This window comes from Theropithecus gelada, chromosome 2, assembly GCF_003255815.1.
Source record: "Theropithecus gelada isolate Dixy chromosome 2, Tgel_1.0, whole genome shotgun sequence".
In the NCBI taxonomy this organism is placed as follows: domain Eukaryota; kingdom Metazoa; phylum Chordata; class Mammalia; order Primates; family Cercopithecidae; genus Theropithecus; species Theropithecus gelada.
In genome coordinates, this window is record NC_037669.1 from 117,708,038 (window position 1) to 117,726,998 (window position 18,961).

Here is an 18,961-nt window from a genome sequence, read left to right on the forward strand (position 1 = left end):
ATGTTATATAAGAGTATTATATAATATGTAATGTTAGTATAATATAATATATATTATATATTTGCTATATAATATACATTTATATATTCTATATAATATAACACATATTTTACTCTCAAATATACATAGGTAGGAGCTTATGAAATCTCATAAACGGTTTTAGAGTAAAATGTTTAAAATTATTTTCTTTAAAAGAGAACAAATAGAAAACTTTATAAAATGTATGTATAAAATCTATATTGTATCTGTGTAGTTTTGTGTGAAAGCGACAGAATGGTACGATTTTTTTTTAATCTATTCATAGTGAAGAAACTGCAAAGATATACATTAAAATGTTCTTCGTGCTTCTCTTTAGAATACAAATAATTTTTATTTTATGTACATCTTTCTGTATCTTCCAAATTATTTTAATGATCATATTGCTTTTAGAATCTGAACGGAAAAATGTAAATAACCTTGTTTTTATTAATGGAAACATCAGGTGCAACTCAAGAAGAAAGACTAGGGAGGTGCCAGTGAGCCGCGCCACTTGTGGGCGCCATGGGCCGCGTGGCACGGGACGTTTCAAGTCCGGGCGTCACCGCGAGCACGCAGCCTGACCAGGCCTCGCAGTGGGACGTTGGGAGCCCGGTGTTGGCAGATGCTGTGGCTAGGAGGAGTCCAGAGCCTCGCCCCGTCCCCGCGGGGCTGAGCCACAACTGCTTAGGTAGGAGGAGAATCATTAAGGTCTGCCCAGTTAAAGCCTTTCTCGTTCAGTGGCTGGATGGGAAGGAAGGGAGATGACCCTCAGGTGAAGCTGGAGTAAGTTGGGAAAACAGGAGCTCCTTTCTTCCTGCCCATCCGAGGAATGAGGAATGTTGCTTATAAAAAGCACTAGTAAGTAACCAAGAAATCGTCTCCTGCAGGCAGTTAGAAGACAGGTAGTTCCAAAGTGGTTCCCTGTCTGCTGCACAGGCTCACCCTATCCTTCCCCACTCTGGTGAGAAAGTGAAGACTGAGATCGCACTTGGTTTCCCAATAACAGATTTTTTGTTTTGTTTTGCTTTATTCTAATATATATATTCCCTAATAAAGTGTATAATTTGAGGACGTCTTCTTCTAGTCAAGTGGGAGTTGATGACTCCTAATTCGGAGTTCACATTTTATCATTTGTGATATGGGTTGTCGTCTCCTTAACCCATAATATCACTGTGGATTGAAGGCATTGAATGTCAAGGAGTAGGATATTAGTGAGAGAAACAATCCAAGCTCCCTGTAAGACATAGACCATGTCATCATTTCTGTATGCTAACATCACGCCTGGCATAAAATGCGTGCTCTGAAATGTTTGATGTATGAATGAGCAAATGAATGACTGAATGTCTTTCACAAGGACCTTGCCATTCAAAGGTTGGTCAGCGTGAACAATTAAAAATAGGTTCAAGCTTTCTTTAAAATTTGCATTTTATATTTATTACCCATTAAATGTTAATAAGTGTCAGTAAAGGTCTCTGTTTTTGAAGCACCAGGGAAGTGTCTACCATTTTTAGTAAGCCTTAGTTTGAAATAAATGCATGAAAACTTTGTATTGTAAGTGGTTTTGTTTAACCCTTTGTGATTAAATTTAATGTACTAACAGTATTGTAATACAAACTACCCTAAGTTCATTAAGTTGTTCATCTTCTGAGCAGTGAAACCAGCACCTTGGAAATCGATTATGACTTAAAAGAAAGCAATAAATGAGCATGAACTGTGAGACACAGAAACTTAAAATGATCTCCAGGCATAAACCCACAGTTAATCCTTATTCCAGGAGTTTACTGTTGTTGTTTGTTTGTTTTTGAGACAGAGTCTTGCTCTGTCGCCCAGGTTGGAGTGCAGTGGTGCCATCTTGGCTCGCTGCAGCCTCCACCTCCTGGGTTCAAGCTATTCTCCTCCCCAGCCTCCTGAGTAGCTGGGATTACTGGCATGTGCCACCACACCCAGCTAATTTTGTATTTTTAGTAAAGACGGGATTTTGCCATGTTAACCAGGCTGGTCTCAAACTCCTGACCTCCATCGATCTTCCTGCCTCAGCATCCCAAAGTGCTGGAATTACAGGCGTGAGCAACCGCACCCAGCTGTTTTTTCTAATTAAGATGCACAGTGACTGAAGCTACATTCCTCTACATAGAATTTGGCTGCAAGTTGTTTTTTTGTTGTTGTTATTCCTTTTATATGACACATCATTTTGAAATAAATGAATAGGTACCCCAACAATTGTAGGCCATAGTAACAAAAGCAATGCAAACACCATATGCTCAAGGGTTTTTAAATCCTTTTACATCAGAAAGCCTGGAGTATTGTCTTTCAAATAGTGTAGAATATATTGAGTCATCTTCTCGGAAAGTAACGTTCAAGTTGTAACATTTTGCACTCACGAAGAGCTTCTGAGTTTTTTTAGGGATGTTATAAAATAAAATATTACAGCAGTCTAGCTTAAAGATAGCAAAATAAAGACTATAATTTATCATAGCTCCAGCTAAATTTCAAAATATACACAATGAATGAGCATGAGCCATCTAATAGAGCATTTTTCTAATTGTCTAATTTTTTAAAAAATTGCTGAACAATAATAACAGCAATAACAAAAACGATGATAATGATAGAACAATGGTTAACATTTATTGAGTGCTTACTATTTTCAGGCAATCTTCCTATATCACTCTTCTCAACAATTACGTGAGGAAGATATTATCATTAACTCCATTTTGTAAATAAGAAAACAGAACCCAATGGCTATGACTGGTATCAGAATTTCAATTCTCTATATAATGGGGAAAATTATTGTAAAATTAATGGAAGGTAAAGATTCAGCTTTAGCTTTACATTTTAGAAAGCCTCCAGAAGTAAATGTATTTACATACTCTATGATGTAATATACATTTATGTACACCTATGTACATCTATCTTGACATGTGCAGAATTCACGTATTTGAACCACTAATATTTCACGATTTAGGCAACTTTGAAAGGTAATTGAGTTGATTTGACACAGGATAGGTGTTAGAAAGCGTCTCTTTAACCTTTATGAGTAGAAACTGAAGCTGAAGTCACACTGTCATCTAGAATTGCATGAGAAGTGGAAAACTGATATGGTTTTAAGTAGGCCATTTAAAACGAAATGTTTCAGGAAGACTTGTATTATAATTACTGAATAGAAATCGGCTCCTGATTTCAATTTCTTTTCATAGACAAATTAGTTATTCTGTCTTGCTGTTTATTTTAGATTTACCTAAATAAGTTCTGCATGTGCCTTTCAAAAATAAGCTTTATTTTATGGAATCAAAGTTAAGGAAGATGAATATCTTACAGAGGAAGGGAATTGTATATAATTCTGAGCTGATGTGTTTAAAATGTTTGAAAATAACCTGTTGAAAATATTGGCCTCACTTTTCTTCAGGGACCGTTAGCTCATTACTTATTAGGAACATAGCTCCACGTGTTAGCTTAAAAGTTACTGGCACTCAACCTGGTCTGTATTTCTCCGCCAGAATAACTTTCCTTAGGAAATTCCACATTGTGGGTGTTCGTCTGATTTTACATGCATGAATGCTTCAGTGCTCTCCCACCGGTTCTCAATTAAATTCCTATTAGCCAGCATAACTCAGGCAGAAGAATTCAATGCTGTCTTGAATGATCACCGAAGTTATAGCTTAAGAAGACATTGCATTATCACCCATCCACCCCCCACACCGCCAACACCAAGAAAAAAAGTATGCATTTAACTTGTTAGAAATCAGCTCAACTTTGTTAACTTGAAGATGTAAGGAGCAAAAACATGATATAAATTACTTCTCATTCCTGTTGAACAGACATTTGGAAACCTAAGTTTAAGGTGAAGAAAGAAAGGATTGCCATAGTCCTCTGTAACATACATTCCCAAACATAATACATCTGGTGTCTTCTTTAGGGAGATGTCTCTCTCTGTCTCTCTGTGTGTGTGTGTGTGTGTGTGTGTGTGTGTGTGTGTTGAGAGTCCATGGGATCCCCCTCAGAGAAGGAGATAATGGAGGAATAAACACATAGAAGGCATCTGAACCTTCTTAGGTATTGGAGCCAAGGCTTAATTAAAGGCTTTCAAAAGTTCCAATCTCTCAGTTCATTTCCTCACCCTTTATATTTACTGATGTAGTTAACAGTGGGGCATCATGTTAAACATGAGAGTCTTTACCAGATTGAAAGAAAAGACTTGAAATACATTAAAATTGACACCACTTATGCATGTAGAAAATGAGGAAGTTCTAGTGTTCATAGACGCTTTCTCTTCTGCGGCTGCTATTTCTTTTCCTGTTTTCCTCCCATAGATCCTGCCTTCTGTGGACCTTTCTGTGATTCTGTCTGTTGTTAAAGAATTTGTCTAACATCATAGTCATCTGATTTTGTTCTTTCTTATCTTTCAGTAGCAGGTGATCATTTCTGTTCTCCACCTATTTTTCTACCACCCTCATTTGCAATATTTTTTATTCTTCCAGATCTTTCACATCCACAATATTCCTTCAAGATAACGGGATGGGGTTGGGATAAAATGGGAAGGAGGTGCCATTTGAAAAGAATCCCTCAGAGCCTGATTCATCTCTTCCTCTAGGCTTGAGAGTGCTGCTTCTTTCTGGGACATTCCCACCTGGTGGTGTTGCCCTAAACTGGCATAGGGCTGATTTAGATGTACAGTGATGGCAGAGGCAGATTTATTTTGATAGCAGAACTCATCAGGCGAGCTCTTCAGGCCCCATTTCTACTAATGTTGAAATGTGGGAATGTAGAGAGGGATTATTTAAACTTTCTCATCAAATACAGTTCAGTAGTGTTTTTAAATGGGTTCTTTGGGTACATTTTTTCCTCTCAAGTGGTCACCATTTTTCCCTCCTTCCCAAGAGAGAGGACAGGGAAAGCTTATTCATCTACTTGGTGGCTGCAAAGGGAAAGGGTCTTGAGTCACTGTCTTCGCTGGTTCCCACTGGCCTCTCTTGAGACCCTTCTTCTTCCCACCTTCTCCTAGGACTGGGTGTTGACTGAGGTAAGGCTGAACCTGAGGTCATTGGTCTGGTCGTTAGGTCACCCTATTTTCCAATTAATATAACAAACAACTGCAGGGAGTTTGGGTCATGAGAAAGCAAGCACAGAGGTTTTATTCCTCCCTGTGCCATAGCTAAATTTAAAAAATTATGACAATAATGGGTATGATAAAATAGTTAGAATTAATGAATGAAGAAGACCTAGTATCTGACAGCACAAGAGGATAACTACAGTCAATAATAATTTAACTGTACATTTAAAAATTACTAAAAGAGTGTAATTGGATTGTTTGTAACACAAAGGATAAATCCTTGAGGGGATGGATACCCCATTCTCCATGATATGATTTTTACACATTGCATCCCTGTGGCAAAACATCCCACGTACTCCATAAATATATACACCTACTAAGTCCCCACAAGCAATAAAAATAAAAAATTATTTTTAAAAATATAGCATAAAAATAAAAGTAAAAAATATAATAATTATTATGACAATGAAAGCGAGCAACTGCTACATGTCCTGTGCAGTTTGCCCTGGTTTTTAGAACCTTCAGAAATGTAATCAGGGAATCTCTTTCAGTCTATTTACCCTACACACAGTCTGATAATTTCCAAGTCACTAACATGAACTGCATTTCATTTGTTTTGTGTGGTTTTACCCTCTTGGAGAATTTTGAAGAAAACACCTCCTAACTATCAAATCCTTACCCTGCCTTCTTGCTCATATTCTTAGACAATGCAAAGATAGTAGGTAAGGGAGTAGGGGCCATGTGTTTAGGGAAAACTTGCCTCAGGTAAACTCAGAGTCTTTGTATGTAAAATTTCAAGCTGTCTTGACCTGTGATTTTCTTACTGTAAACTTTCCATCAATACATAACATACATTTGGTAAAAGGCACAAATGAAGACTGATTTAATCAAATGAACACATTGGTGTAACCAGCTCTCAGATCCAGAAATGATGGTACCAGTAAGCCCAGGAGCTGCCCCTGTTCCATTCTAGTAACCACTCACCAACTCAAGGGCAACCACAAATCTGACATCTAACACCACAAATTAGTTTTGCCTAAATTTGATCTTTATTTAAATGAATCATACAATATGTATTCCTTTGTATCTGGCTTCTTTCACTCCATATTTTATTTGTGAGATTCCTCCATGTGGTTGCTTATAGTTGTAGTTCCTTTATTCTCACTGCTAATAATATTTTTCCATTGTATAAATATACTACAATATTTTTATCTTTTCTATGATTCATGGGCATTTGGAATGTTTTCGATGTTATTATGTTATTAGGTTGCTGTGAATAGTGCTACTGTGAACATTCTAGTATGCATTTCTGCTGGGTATATAGGAAAAAAATCTGCCAGTACAGAGTATAGGAGAAGAAGCAGATGCTCTCAAACAGCTTTCCAAATTGGTTGTACCCTCTTACATTTATATCTGCTTTGTGTAAAAGATCCACTTATGCCATATACTTGCCAATACTAGGTATTGTCTGTCTTCTTAATTTTAGCCTTCTGGTGAGTTTGTTGTGGTATCAACCTGTGGTTTCACTTTGCATTCCATTGATGACTAATGGGAGTTAATAACTCTTTCATGAGTTTACTGACCATTTGGAGATCATCTTTTGTGATATGTCTATTAAAATGTTTAGCCCATTTCTCTACTGGGTCTTTTTCTTCTGTCTTCTTTCATGGAAGTCCTTTATGGGGCCGGGCGCGGTGGCTCAAGCCTGTAATCCCAGCACTTTGGGAGGCCAAGGCGGGCGGATCACGAGGTCAGGAGATCGAGACCTTCCTGGCTAACACGGTGAAACCCCCTCTCTACTAAAAATACAAAAAATTAGCCGGGCGTGGTGGTGCGCACCTGTAGTCCCAGCTACTCAGGGGCTGAGGCGGGAGAATGGCGAGAACCCGGGAGGCGGAGCTTGCAGTGAGCCGAGATCACGCCACCGCACTCCAGCCTGGGCCACACAGCGAGACTCCGTCTCAAAAAAAAAAGAAGTCCTTTATGGATTCTGGATACAAGTCCACATCAAATATATGTACTACAGATATTTTCTTTTATTCCATGAATTGTCATTTCATTTTTAAAGATTTGTTTTGATGAACAAAAATTATTACTTATAACGTAATCCAATTTATTATTTTTATGTTCTGTTCAAGAAATCCTTGCCTATCCAAGTCATAAAATCATCCATTTTCTTTTAAAAGCATTAATGTTGTTTTTTTTTAACATTTACTTTTGCAATGCATTTGGAATTGATTTTTGTGCATTATGTAAGATAGGTAGCAAAATTTATTTGCTGCATTAGATTTAGGTCAGCACCATTTATTTAAAAAGCCATCATTCTAGTTTTTGACTTATTCTGTTTTCTGTTGCTATAGAAGAATACCTGAGACTGGGTAATTTATTTTAAAAAGAAGTTTATTTCGCTTACAATTCTGGAGGCTGAAAAGTCCAGGAAACATGGCACCAGCATCTGCTGTTTCTGGTGAGGAACTCATGCTGCATTACCACGTGGCAAAGAAGCAAAGAGGAAGCAGACATGCAAAAGGAAGACCAAACATGAGAGACAGACTTGCTTTACAATGACTTTTTTTTTTTTTTTTGAGGCAGAGTCTTGCTCTGTCACCCAGGCCAGAGTGCAATGGTCCAGTCTTAACTCATTGCAACCTCCACCTCCCGGGTTCAAGTGATTCTCCTGCCTCAGCCTCCTGAGTAGCTGGGATCACAAGAACTTACTCCCTCGCTCACTCAGCATTAATCTATTCATGACTCAGACACCTCCCACTAGACCTCACCTCCCCACACTGCTGCATCAAGGTGAAAATCAGGCTTCCAACACATGAACTTTTAGGGGACATGCTTAAGCCACAGCACCCCCATTGCATGCCAGGGTAACTCTTGTTATAAATTAAATGAACATTTATATGTAGGTCTACTACTGGACTTTTTCTTCTTTTTAGGTGGTGTAATTTATCCTTGCATCAAAGCCATGCTGCCTTCCTTATTATAGCTTTATTTATAGTAATTCTCAATATCTGGACAAGTCTGTCAGCTTTGTTCTTCTTCAAGATTAACATGGCTATTCTTGGCCCTTTTTATTTCCATATAAAATGTGAAATTTGTTGTGGCTTGACTTATGAGTGAGCTATGGTCAATTTTGGTAAAAGTTTCAGGTGCACTTGAAAAGAATGTACATTCTGATGTTCTTTGTTGCAGGATTTCACATCTGTTTATTAAGTCAAGTTTGTGGCTTATGTTACACAGATCTCCTATATTCTTGAAAGTTTTCTTTCCTTTTTCCTTTCTGTATTTTTTTGTCTGAAATTCCATCAGCCATTGACAGAGGTGTGTTACAATTTCCCACTGCAATTGGAGATTTGTCAATTTCTCCTTTTATTCATCAATTTTTATATTTTATATACTTAAAAGCCGCGTTATTCACTGAAGACAGATTTAAATTGTTCTATCTTCTCCTTGTATAGTTCCCTGTCGCATCCTTAGGGATGAGGAGACATAAACAAGTAAGTAACTTGGGAGCTCAAAGGAGATCCTGCAAGGCTAAGATTCAGATCTCTGAGGAGACAGTGTGGCCGGGGTACGTCACTGAGATAGGGTTTGCTTGTCTCAGAACTAGGAAAGCAACATGGCTGTGGTGATGACGAAATTTGACAAAAGAATGCACTGACTCTGCAGGCCACCACCGCATCTGTAAAGGCTGCCTAGACCCCTACAAACAGAAGCATTTGCTGCTGGCAGAAACAGAAAATTCCAAGAAGGAAATGTCCCTTCTTCCTCTTTCAGCTTTGCAGTGTTTCTCCAGTACCCTCTATTGGCAGAGCCTAACTTTCAACCAGCTGGAAAAATAAAAATGTAATCTGCAGATTTCAGTTCCAGTATCACAATACAGAGTGATGGGTAGGTTTGGAGCTGGGGAACAATAAATTAATAACTAACATACCTTCTGTATTTCTAGTAATGCTTCTTTCCTTAAAGTCCACTTTGATTATTAGTTAGCCATCCCTTATGTTGGTTGATGTTTGCATGCTATATCTTTCTTCATGGTTTCATTTTCAACTTCTCTGTGTTCTCATACTTAAGGTGTATCTTTCCTAAGCACTATAGAGTTGGGGTTAGTAATTCTTTTTTTTTTTTTTTTTTTTTTTTTTTTGAGACAGAATCTCACTCTGTCACCCAGGCTGGAGTGCACTGATGTGATCTTGGCTCACTGCAGCCTCCGCCTCCCGGCTTCAAGAGATTCTCCTACCTCAGCCTCCCGAGTAGCTGGGATTATAGGCATACACCACTATGCTTGGCTAATTTTTGTAGTTTTAGTAGAGAGGGGATTTCTCCATACTGGCCAGGCTGGTTTCAACCTCCTGACCTCAAGTGATCCACCCGCCTCAGCCTCCCAAGGTGCTGAGATTACAGGTGTGAGCCACTGCACCCGGCCAGGGTTAGTAATTTTTTCCTGGGAGACAATCTTGGTCTCCAAATTAGAATATTTAGTTCTATTAAATCTGAAGTAATTGCTGATAGATTTTGGTTTATGTCTACCACATTGCTATCTGTTTTTTATTTGGTCCCCTTTATTTCTCACCTTTTTGGTGTTAATTCAAAAATATTTTGTTTTTTATGTTAATTTGTTAATTATATATTAGTTTATATTTCATATTTCCCAGATTTTACCTTAGAAATTACAACATGAATCCCTGGCTTCTTCCAATCTAATACAAATAATTATTTTTACCAAACCCCTAATAATTTTATAACATTAGAATACTTTAAATCTGTTTACCCTCTCCCATCTTTTGCATCATTGTTGTCATTCTTTTTAGTTCTGCCTAGGTTTTAAATCCTGTAGAGATATTTCTATTATTGTCTTATGCAGTCACGTAACACCAGTCAATATTTACTTCTATGTGTATATTCTCACACATTTACTTTTACTATTACTCTTCAGTTCCTCCTGGAATTCTCTTTTGCTTTTGGTTCATTCTCTGTGTTCCTTCTAGGGCTCCAACTATACTCTGTTAGGACCTTTTCACTATGTTTCACATGTCTCCAAAGGTTTTTTAAATAATATTTTTCATTATTTTACTTTTCTGCTTAAATTTAGATATATTCTATTGCTATTTCTTGAGCTTTCTAAATCTGTCTTCTGCTGTATCTGATGTGTTGTTTAATCCATCTAAGGAGTACATTTCCGATAGTATATTTCTCAACTCTAGAATTTGTTATTCTTTTTATAGAATCTAATACTCTGGTAAAGTTCTTTATCATTTCTCACTCTCTTGTCATAAATATATTAATTAGAGTTGTTTTAAAATTCCTTGCCTAGCTCTAATAGCTTGATCTGCCATGGGTAGGTTTCCAGTGTCTACTTTTTCATTTGGTTTTTCTACTGTTATCTTGAGATGTTTTATTTTTGCATACTTAATGATTTTCCATTAAGTGCTGAAGAGTGTGTGTAGAGAATTACAGAAAATCCCAATGATGTATCTTTCGCCATAATGGATGTATCCTTTCTTTCACTAGGCAGATAACATGGCACTTTATCTTAATTTAATCAGGGACTGTTTCATATTGAGGCTGAGTTGCAACTCTCAAAAAAGTCTACCTCTGGTCTACCCTGGTTCTCAAGAGTTTCAGCTGAAAGTGTAGTGTTTCTCCAAAGCCGTTTCTCCTGTGGGTCCCTGTCTTGTAAGACTGCAAAATATTTATCTTCCTTTCAGAGGCTTTCCACTTTGCCATCCTGCCCCATGTATGCCCAGAAATTGGCATTATTTTCTGAGTGGTAAAAGAGCTCTGTGCTTGAGGCTCCCCACATATTTGCCCAAAGCTGTACAGGTTTCAACATTACCCACCAATGACTCTCCTTCAGTGAAATGTTGAGATGCTCACACTCTTCCCCATGCCTACAATTAGCAGATGCTCCCAGAAGATGCCCCTGTCAATGTCAGCTCACTTCGATGAGGGAGTTGTACCCTCTCCATAGCCTTCTCAGCTATATTCAAACAAATGATTTGGTCTTTTATTCTGCTTTTCTATTAGTTTTCAGCAGAAATTCTGATCTACTACTCCATCCCACTCATAAGCAGAGTATAATGTGTAACTGTTTGAATGATGTATTTTGTTAGGTTCCGCTTGTTAAAATAGTAAATTTTAAAGTATGTCTTTGTTTTCAAGTTTTGCACAAATCAAAATATTTACTTCCAAGCAGTTCTTTGGCTTTACGGTTTTCTTTGGCTGAGATCAACTGGGGAAATATTAGTGGATGATTAATATGCAATCAGTCTTCAAATATTTCTATACTCCTTAAACCTGTAAATCATCATTAAATGTAATTGAACATGATTGAAAAAGTAAAAAATTATATTTCTAAACTATTTTGATAATTCCTCTGTCTTAATTTCGAAGTTAATTTTTCTCACAGACAAATGCATTTCCACAAAATAAGTATCATTACTTACCCTAGAAAAAGATTCAGAGGAAATATTCGAATAATTGTACTAAAACACCATACAAGTAAGAAATTATTATTATTTTTTGCCTAGGATGAGTATATACAAATTCCAAATAGTTACATTTGAAAGCATTTTATAATTATATTATCTTTAGTATACTATCAAAACAAGAATCTTGCAAAGAATTAGGTGAGCCCTACTTTTGGCTCAACTGTTTATGACAGGAAGTGGCTTGATAGCATATGTAGATAAACAGATCATTTTTTACTGTCTGTCTCTACTAGGTTCTGTAATAAGTGCCATCAACATTGTGCTATTTATCCTCAGGCAAATCATATGGAAAAATCTCAACCAACAGTTTCTCAAGTGTTAAAAATGAGCGTTTATTCTGCAACTTGTAAAAGGAAGGACAGTGTAGGGGTTAAGTTAAAATGCACTGTAATCTATTATAAAATATTAGAATGACAATGGTGAAAGCTGTATTATACAAGATGTTTAGGGATTATAGAATTTTTTTTTTTTAGATGGAGTCTCACTCTGTCACCAGACGAGTTCAGTAGCACAATCTCAGCTCACTGTAACCTCTGACTCTCAGGTTCAAGTGATTCTTCTGCCTCAGCCTACCAAGTAGCTGAGACGACAGTCACACACCACCACACCCAGCTAATTTTTGTATTTTTAGTAGAGATGAGGTTTCACCATGTTGGACAGGATGGTCTTGATCTCTTAACCTCATGATCTGCAGCCTCGACCTCCCAAAGTGCTGGGATTACAGGCGTGAGCTACAGCACCTGGCCAATTATATGATTTCTATGTTCATCTTTACCTGTCTCCATTCCACTCCAAAAGACACTTTACAGTGATATGTAATGATCTAAGATGAAAATAAACATCCAATTCAAACTCTGCAGAAAATAATTAAGGAGCAGTCTCATCTTCACGCCTCAGGTTCTATTTGTGAGGTAATGGAAAATACTATTCGTTCATTACCCATTGTGTACCCATTCCAGTGGATCATGCGTTATTTGCTTGGTGTATGATAACACTGGAAGGTGTGTCAGCCATCCCTGTTTGTGATAGGTGTTCCCCAGTTGTACAGACTATTCTTCAGGATGCAAAATCCTCAGGGAACAAATGTTTTGACTCAATTTTCATGTAAATATTAATTGCCAACTTAGTATTTTTAAGAAGAAAAATTATACAGATGAGTGTTTATGTATAAACAGTTTCACAATGTAAAACAAGGCACCAATAATTAAACATTATTATGTTTTATGTATAAATACTATATATAAATATATATATATACAGTGAATACATAGAAGTCTGCACATGCAGTAGAATATATAGAGAGCACAATATTTAACACCATAGGAACTGTCCTCTTTAGAGAACTGATTGTGGGCCAGATGATGCATTAGTTCTTAACACATGTTATTTTGTCAATCTTTCAATCATCTCTATGAGGAATTAGTTAGTATTCATGTTGTTTGGATAAGGAAACCAAGATACATAAAAGATAAGTAACTTGCTGAAAGTTTCTTCAGCAAAGAAAAGACAGAGTTAGGATTTGAACTTACATCTCTCCAAATCCAAAATTCATGTCCTGTCTTCCATGCTACTTTGGTTCTTGAGTTTGGAACATCCTCCCGAGAAAGACAGATAGCATCTCTGATCTCTTGCCCCTGAGTTCCTACGAAGCACAGTCTATTTTATTTATCTTTGTAATTCCCCAGGAATTAGCCCTGTATTTTTACCTAGCAGGAGCTCAACAAGAGTTTGTTGACTACATGGATGAGTGAATGTCTACCAATAATTCATTCTTATAAACTTATTTTTCAAGAGAGTAGCCATTTAGACTTTAAAGTGTTTCCTTAGCATCAACAGCTAATGCAGCCTCTGTCTTTCTGGCAGACTGCTTCATCCGTGCAAGCCCAGGTACCAGTGTTACCTGAGCAAAATAAAGCATATGAATGCATTGACCTGGGGCCAACATGATTCACCAGACCACCAATATCAGTATCCCCTGGAGTAAGCTAATCATGAATATGCTTATGTCATGAGAAAAGTAGCGTTACCAAAAAAAATAATTTTCTGGGAAAACTTGCTCTAGCATTTAGTATTTCAAAAGAAGCAAGAAAGTAATTATAATATCTGACCCTTGTTAAACATTTTTAAAATTCATTTTATGACAGTGTTGTTTTTTACTAATACTTTTCAATTCAAGTGGTGGGAGTTGGAGTAGGAAAGGTAGGAGAGTAGGAAAGGTTGGAGTAGGAAAGGTAGCATATACCATAACCATTGGCATGATGTGAACCTCTGGTGTTTTCAATACAGCCCTCTTCTGCTTACTAAACATTCAAATTCCTATGCATTACCCCAGACATACTGAATCAAAATCTGTGGGGCCTGGAACCTAGAAGGTTTCAGGGAATTCTGATGCATGCTAAAGTAGTATCGCCCACTAAACTATGAACTTCTTGTGAGTACAGGCATCCCAGTACTGACACAGGTCATGACAGAGTTGTTGCTTAGTAAATCATAAATGAATGTTTGAATTAATTAATAAATTCTTAAGAAAAAAAGGGATATTTAAAGTCACCACTGTGTGATCCACCTTTATTCTGCCTACTTTATGCCATGAGTTTGTGCTTCTAACTGCTGAGGACATTACGTCTTTAACAAATAAATTTTTATTTACTTTATGGATGGATATAATGGAGCCTAGAACCAGAGCCTGTAAACTAACTTCAGTCCTGCCATTGCCACTAAATAGGGATGTGCCCCCTCTCTAGCCCTCATCGTTAAAGATGTTAGAACATATTTGCCCTGTGATTCCCTTCCAGCGCTAAAAATTTATTTTTATATTTAAAAATATTTGTACTTTGATGATGACCAGCCCTCCATCTGAGTACTCTTATGATGTCATGAGTTAGGAAAGGAAAAATCACCATTTTACAGTCGTCATAGTTTAAATTGGTTCAGACAAGAATCATCAGTGGATGCTAAATTGAGGGAGGAAAGTTTGATGAGGAAGCAAGAAATTGCGTGGTCTCAAAGTGTCTTCCTACAGATTGCATGTAAGTTACATGAGGAAAAATCTGTAACTATACTCTGGAAAAACTAGATAACATCTTGACCAGGTGATCAAAATTGACATCACCAAAGAAAAGTAAGTGGACGTTGTATGCCTCCAAATGTGATACCCTGAGAAACACACACATTCATTCTGTAGTATTCTGGCTGAGGCCACTTAACCTGAATCTAATCATGAGGAAGTATCAGAAAAATCCAAATTGAGGTAGATTCTGTAAAATAGCTGGTTTGTACTCTTCAAAATTGGCTATGTCAAGGAAGATAGAAAAAAGCTGAAAAAAGAACTATTCCAGAGTAAAAGAGACTAAAGAGATGTGACAACTACATACAATACATTATTCCGTAGGAAAAAAAAAGTCCTAACAGGACATTATTGAGACACCTGACAAAATAGACAAAATAGGGATAGGGACTGTAGATTAGACAATAGTATCATATCAATGTTAACATCCTGGATTTGATAACTGTATTATGTTACAGTAAGGAAATATCCTCAGTCTTAGGAAATGTGCACTGAACATTTAAGGGGTAATGAGGCTTGATGTACACAACTTACTTTCAAACAGCTTAGCAAAAATAATACAAACGTTTTATGTTTTATACATTTCTGCATGTGCACACACACACATGCATGCACACACACACACACACACGCACACACATTAGGAAAAGAGAATTATAAATGTGACCAGGAGGTTTAAAATTGGTAAAGCACAATTTTGAGTTCTTGATATTCGTACAACTTTTCTGTAAACTTAAAATTGGTTTAAATAAAAACTTGTGAATTTTTTAAAAGATGCACTTCCCACCTCTCAGTAGCTTTAACTTTAAAACATGTTTCAGAGCAATTAACTAAATTGAAGGGTGGTTCAAAACAAGAAATCTTCATAGTTACTGTCCATTAATTTTGCGGATATCTGCAAACAAAGCACTGAACTGTCCAACATATTTCTTCATTGGGAAATTGTGACAACAATTTACCTTGTGTATTGTAGTGGGAGGCAGTGGAGTAAGGTAGAGAGAATTCTGAAAGAGCTGCAAAATGTGGTTAAAAGCACTGATTCATTATGAGACCATAAACAGGTCATTTCACCTGCCTAAGGCTCCATTTCTTCATCTGCAAAATAAAGAGACTAGAGGATTTTGAAAGATTCTTCATCTCTATACTTCTACAATACTGAGTTATAGTTTAAGAAACCAAATGTGAAAGTCTAAGAATAAAGAACTTTCTAAAAAGAATTAAAGAGTTGACCAAAGTTAAATGAAATTACGTTTTCTTTGCACATCTATCCACCCTCTTATGTAGATAGAAACTTGGATCACTTTTACAGGAAGACAGAGCAGTGTTTGCAAAGAAAGAGAACCAGATTTGAACTTTGTCTCAGGATGCTCATGAATTTGGCAAGCTGATTGCATTTATGTTTCAAGAAGAAATGTAGCCAAAGGTCTCTAAAGTACACTGAAACATTACTTCCTCTACTTCCATATTCCTGCCACAGCAGATGAGTTATTGTTTTTACAAATTGTGTTAAGTATTTCGAAGAAATACAATTGAGTCCTCATGGACCACACTTATAAGGATAGCAAGTTGTACAATTATCATTTCTCCAAAAAAGAGACTGATTTTTCTGAAGGTTCTGGTTCTGAATAAGCCATGCTGTACGTCAACAAAGAATAAGAGAAAGTACTTACTCCCTAACAAAGACTAAAATAAAAAAGACCAGGGTAGATACATCATAAATATTGTTGACTTAGAGTAACAAACCACAAAAATAAGAAAAAAGAAAGAGTCAGGATGCTACAGTGCCTAGAGAAGCTTTCCATTTTGAAGCCAATTTGTAAAAATCTAACTTACATTTAGGTGACTGCCTAATTTTCAGCTTTTGTAAAGTGATGTGATAACAACAACAAAAAGATACTTTTGAACGTTTCATTAATTGTATAATAAGATACCATCATCAATTTTTCCAGTCAACAAATACTTACTGCGTGTTGAGCACATTCTGAGTATATAGCAGTGAACTAAGTACACAAAGTGCAGTCTCTCACATTCTGGTGGGGGAATATAAATATGAATGAAATGCAGACAAGTAAACACCACTATGATGAGTGGCATGGAGAGACTTAAAATACCTACACACCTTGGTAGGGCTGATTACTCTAGTTCATCAGAGAAGGCTTCTTTGCAAACAAATATTTAAGCTATGATCTGAATAACATAAAAATCACAGTGGAAAGAATATTCTGGCCAAACCAGTGCAAAGGTTCTGAGTTGGGAATGAACTTGTCAAATTAGCAGAACAGAAGGAATGCCAGGTGGCTGGAACATAGTAGACCAAGGGGAAAAGATACGTGATGAGTTTTCAAAGGAGGCAGAGGCATCAGAGACTGTATTCTATTCTAGGTGTTACGGGCAGCCATTAAAAGGTCTTAGTAAGAATGAGGTGGGAGCTGATTTTCATTTAAAAGGATGACTTGAGTTGCTGTGTGAGGAGCAACTGTAATAATCTAGAGAGGAGATCATGGGCCCTGGAGGAGGGTATTGATCATACATATGGAAAGAGGCAGACCTTGGAAAGAGACTCAACAGGACCAAATGATGGACTGTAGGATAGGGATTAAGTGATAGAGAGGAATAAAGGATAACTTGTAAAGCTCTATCTTGGCCAATTGGGGGGATGTGGTTGGCATGGACTGGGATGGGAAGACTGAGACAGGGACAATTTTAGGGAATGGGAATTAAAAGATCTGTTTTGGTATTGTTAAGATGTATATTTGGTATTGTTAAGCTGTATTAGATTATTTAAGATGTATATTAGATAATCCAAGCAGAGATGTGACATAGACAGTGGAGTACACAATTTTGATGTTTTAGGATGATATAAGGACTAGAGGTGTAACACGGGTAGTTAGGTGTGTGTGATGATATTTGAAACCATAGAACTGGACAAAATCACCTGAGGAGAGAATGTAGCTGGAGAAAAGAAGGGGCTCCAGGTGGGCTCTTAGTGGAAGAGAAAAGTAAGAGCCAATCTAGGATACTGAGAATGAGTGGTGAGTGAAGTAATTGGAAAACTGGAAGACGATGGTGTCATACAAAGTGAGAAGAAAGTATTCCATTAAACAGAGAGTGTCAACTGTGAAGACTGCTGTTACGAGATCTGGCAGATATGAGTCTAGGGGTGACCACCGAATTTGGCAATATGAAAGTCAAGGGAGTTTTTTGTTTTTGTTTTTCTTAAAAGGGCTGCTGCATCAGCACAGGCATCAATAGGATCAGTCCAATAACAGAAGAAAAGGTGGTATGGAAAGATAACAATTGCAGCAGCAAAGTCATTGAGAGGATGGAGGGACAGGATCCAAACAAAAGGAATTAACCTTGGAAAAAGCCAAGGCATTTTCATTCAAGGAGCTGCTTGTGGAATTACTAAACCTCTTCTCTTACTAAGTGCAACTTCTCTTCCATAGATCATCTCATTTGATTCTCACATGATTCTCATGTATCTGATCATTCCCAATTTCCAGAGAAGGGAAAGAAAGTTTAGGGAGGTTGTATTATTTGTCCTAAAACATGCAAATAATAAATAATAAAAGAGAATTTAAACCTTTCTTGCAGTTCCAAACCAAACGCTCTTTCCACTACTTAATATCATGATAAAATCTCCCTTCTAAAGCTCCCTCTGATCCAACATGACAAATGTTCACAGTGTTTGAGATACAAAGAAGTATAGTTGCTTTGAGGCCATTTTCCTCATTTGATGGCTTAGTGATCAGCAAATGGCTTGGCAATTTTAAATTTGAATCCCTGGAATCTATTCATGTACAAGTTTTGTGTCCACATTGTTTTTTTCCTGAATCTAATGATGGCTACAATATAGCAGGGCCATAATTACATTCACAGCTACAGATCTTTAAAAATACTAAAAATCGAATACCAGCCTGGGCGTGGTGGCTCACATCTGTAATCCCAGCACTTTGGAAGGCTGAGGTGGGTGGATCACCTGAGGTCAGGAGTTCAAGATCAGCTGGGCCAACAGGGCGAAATCCCATATCTATTAAAAAAACAAAAATTAGCTGGGCATGGTGGTTGGGGCCTGTAATCCCAGATACTCGGGAGGTTGAGGCAGGAGAATCACTTGAATCTGGGAGGCAGAGGTTGCAGTGAGCTGAGATCATGCCATTGCAGTCCAGCCTGGGTGACAATAGTGAAACTCTGTTTCAAAAAAAAAAAAAAAAATCTAATACCTTTCTTAACAAATTTGGTTCACATATTCAAGTTAACTTATAAATTGCTAGTTTGCTTTGTTATCATTTTAGAGGGAGTCCCACCCAGTAAAACAGCGGTAAAGTCAAA

The 18,961-nt window shown here is 37.1% G+C and overlaps 1 protein-coding gene across 1 annotated transcript in view; it reads left to right on the top strand.

Annotated features, from left to right (window-relative positions):
- The first annotated feature begins 540 nt into the window (after nucleotides 1-540).
- Nucleotides 541-18,961, top strand: part of SPATA16 (spermatogenesis associated 16) — a 254,015-nt gene continuing 235,594 nt past the window's right edge. Inside the window, exon 1 of the mRNA XM_025376457.1 lies at nucleotides 541-706. The gene's annotated coding sequence lies outside the window, so the exon portion shown is untranslated. The remainder of the gene's footprint in view (nucleotides 707-18,961) is intronic.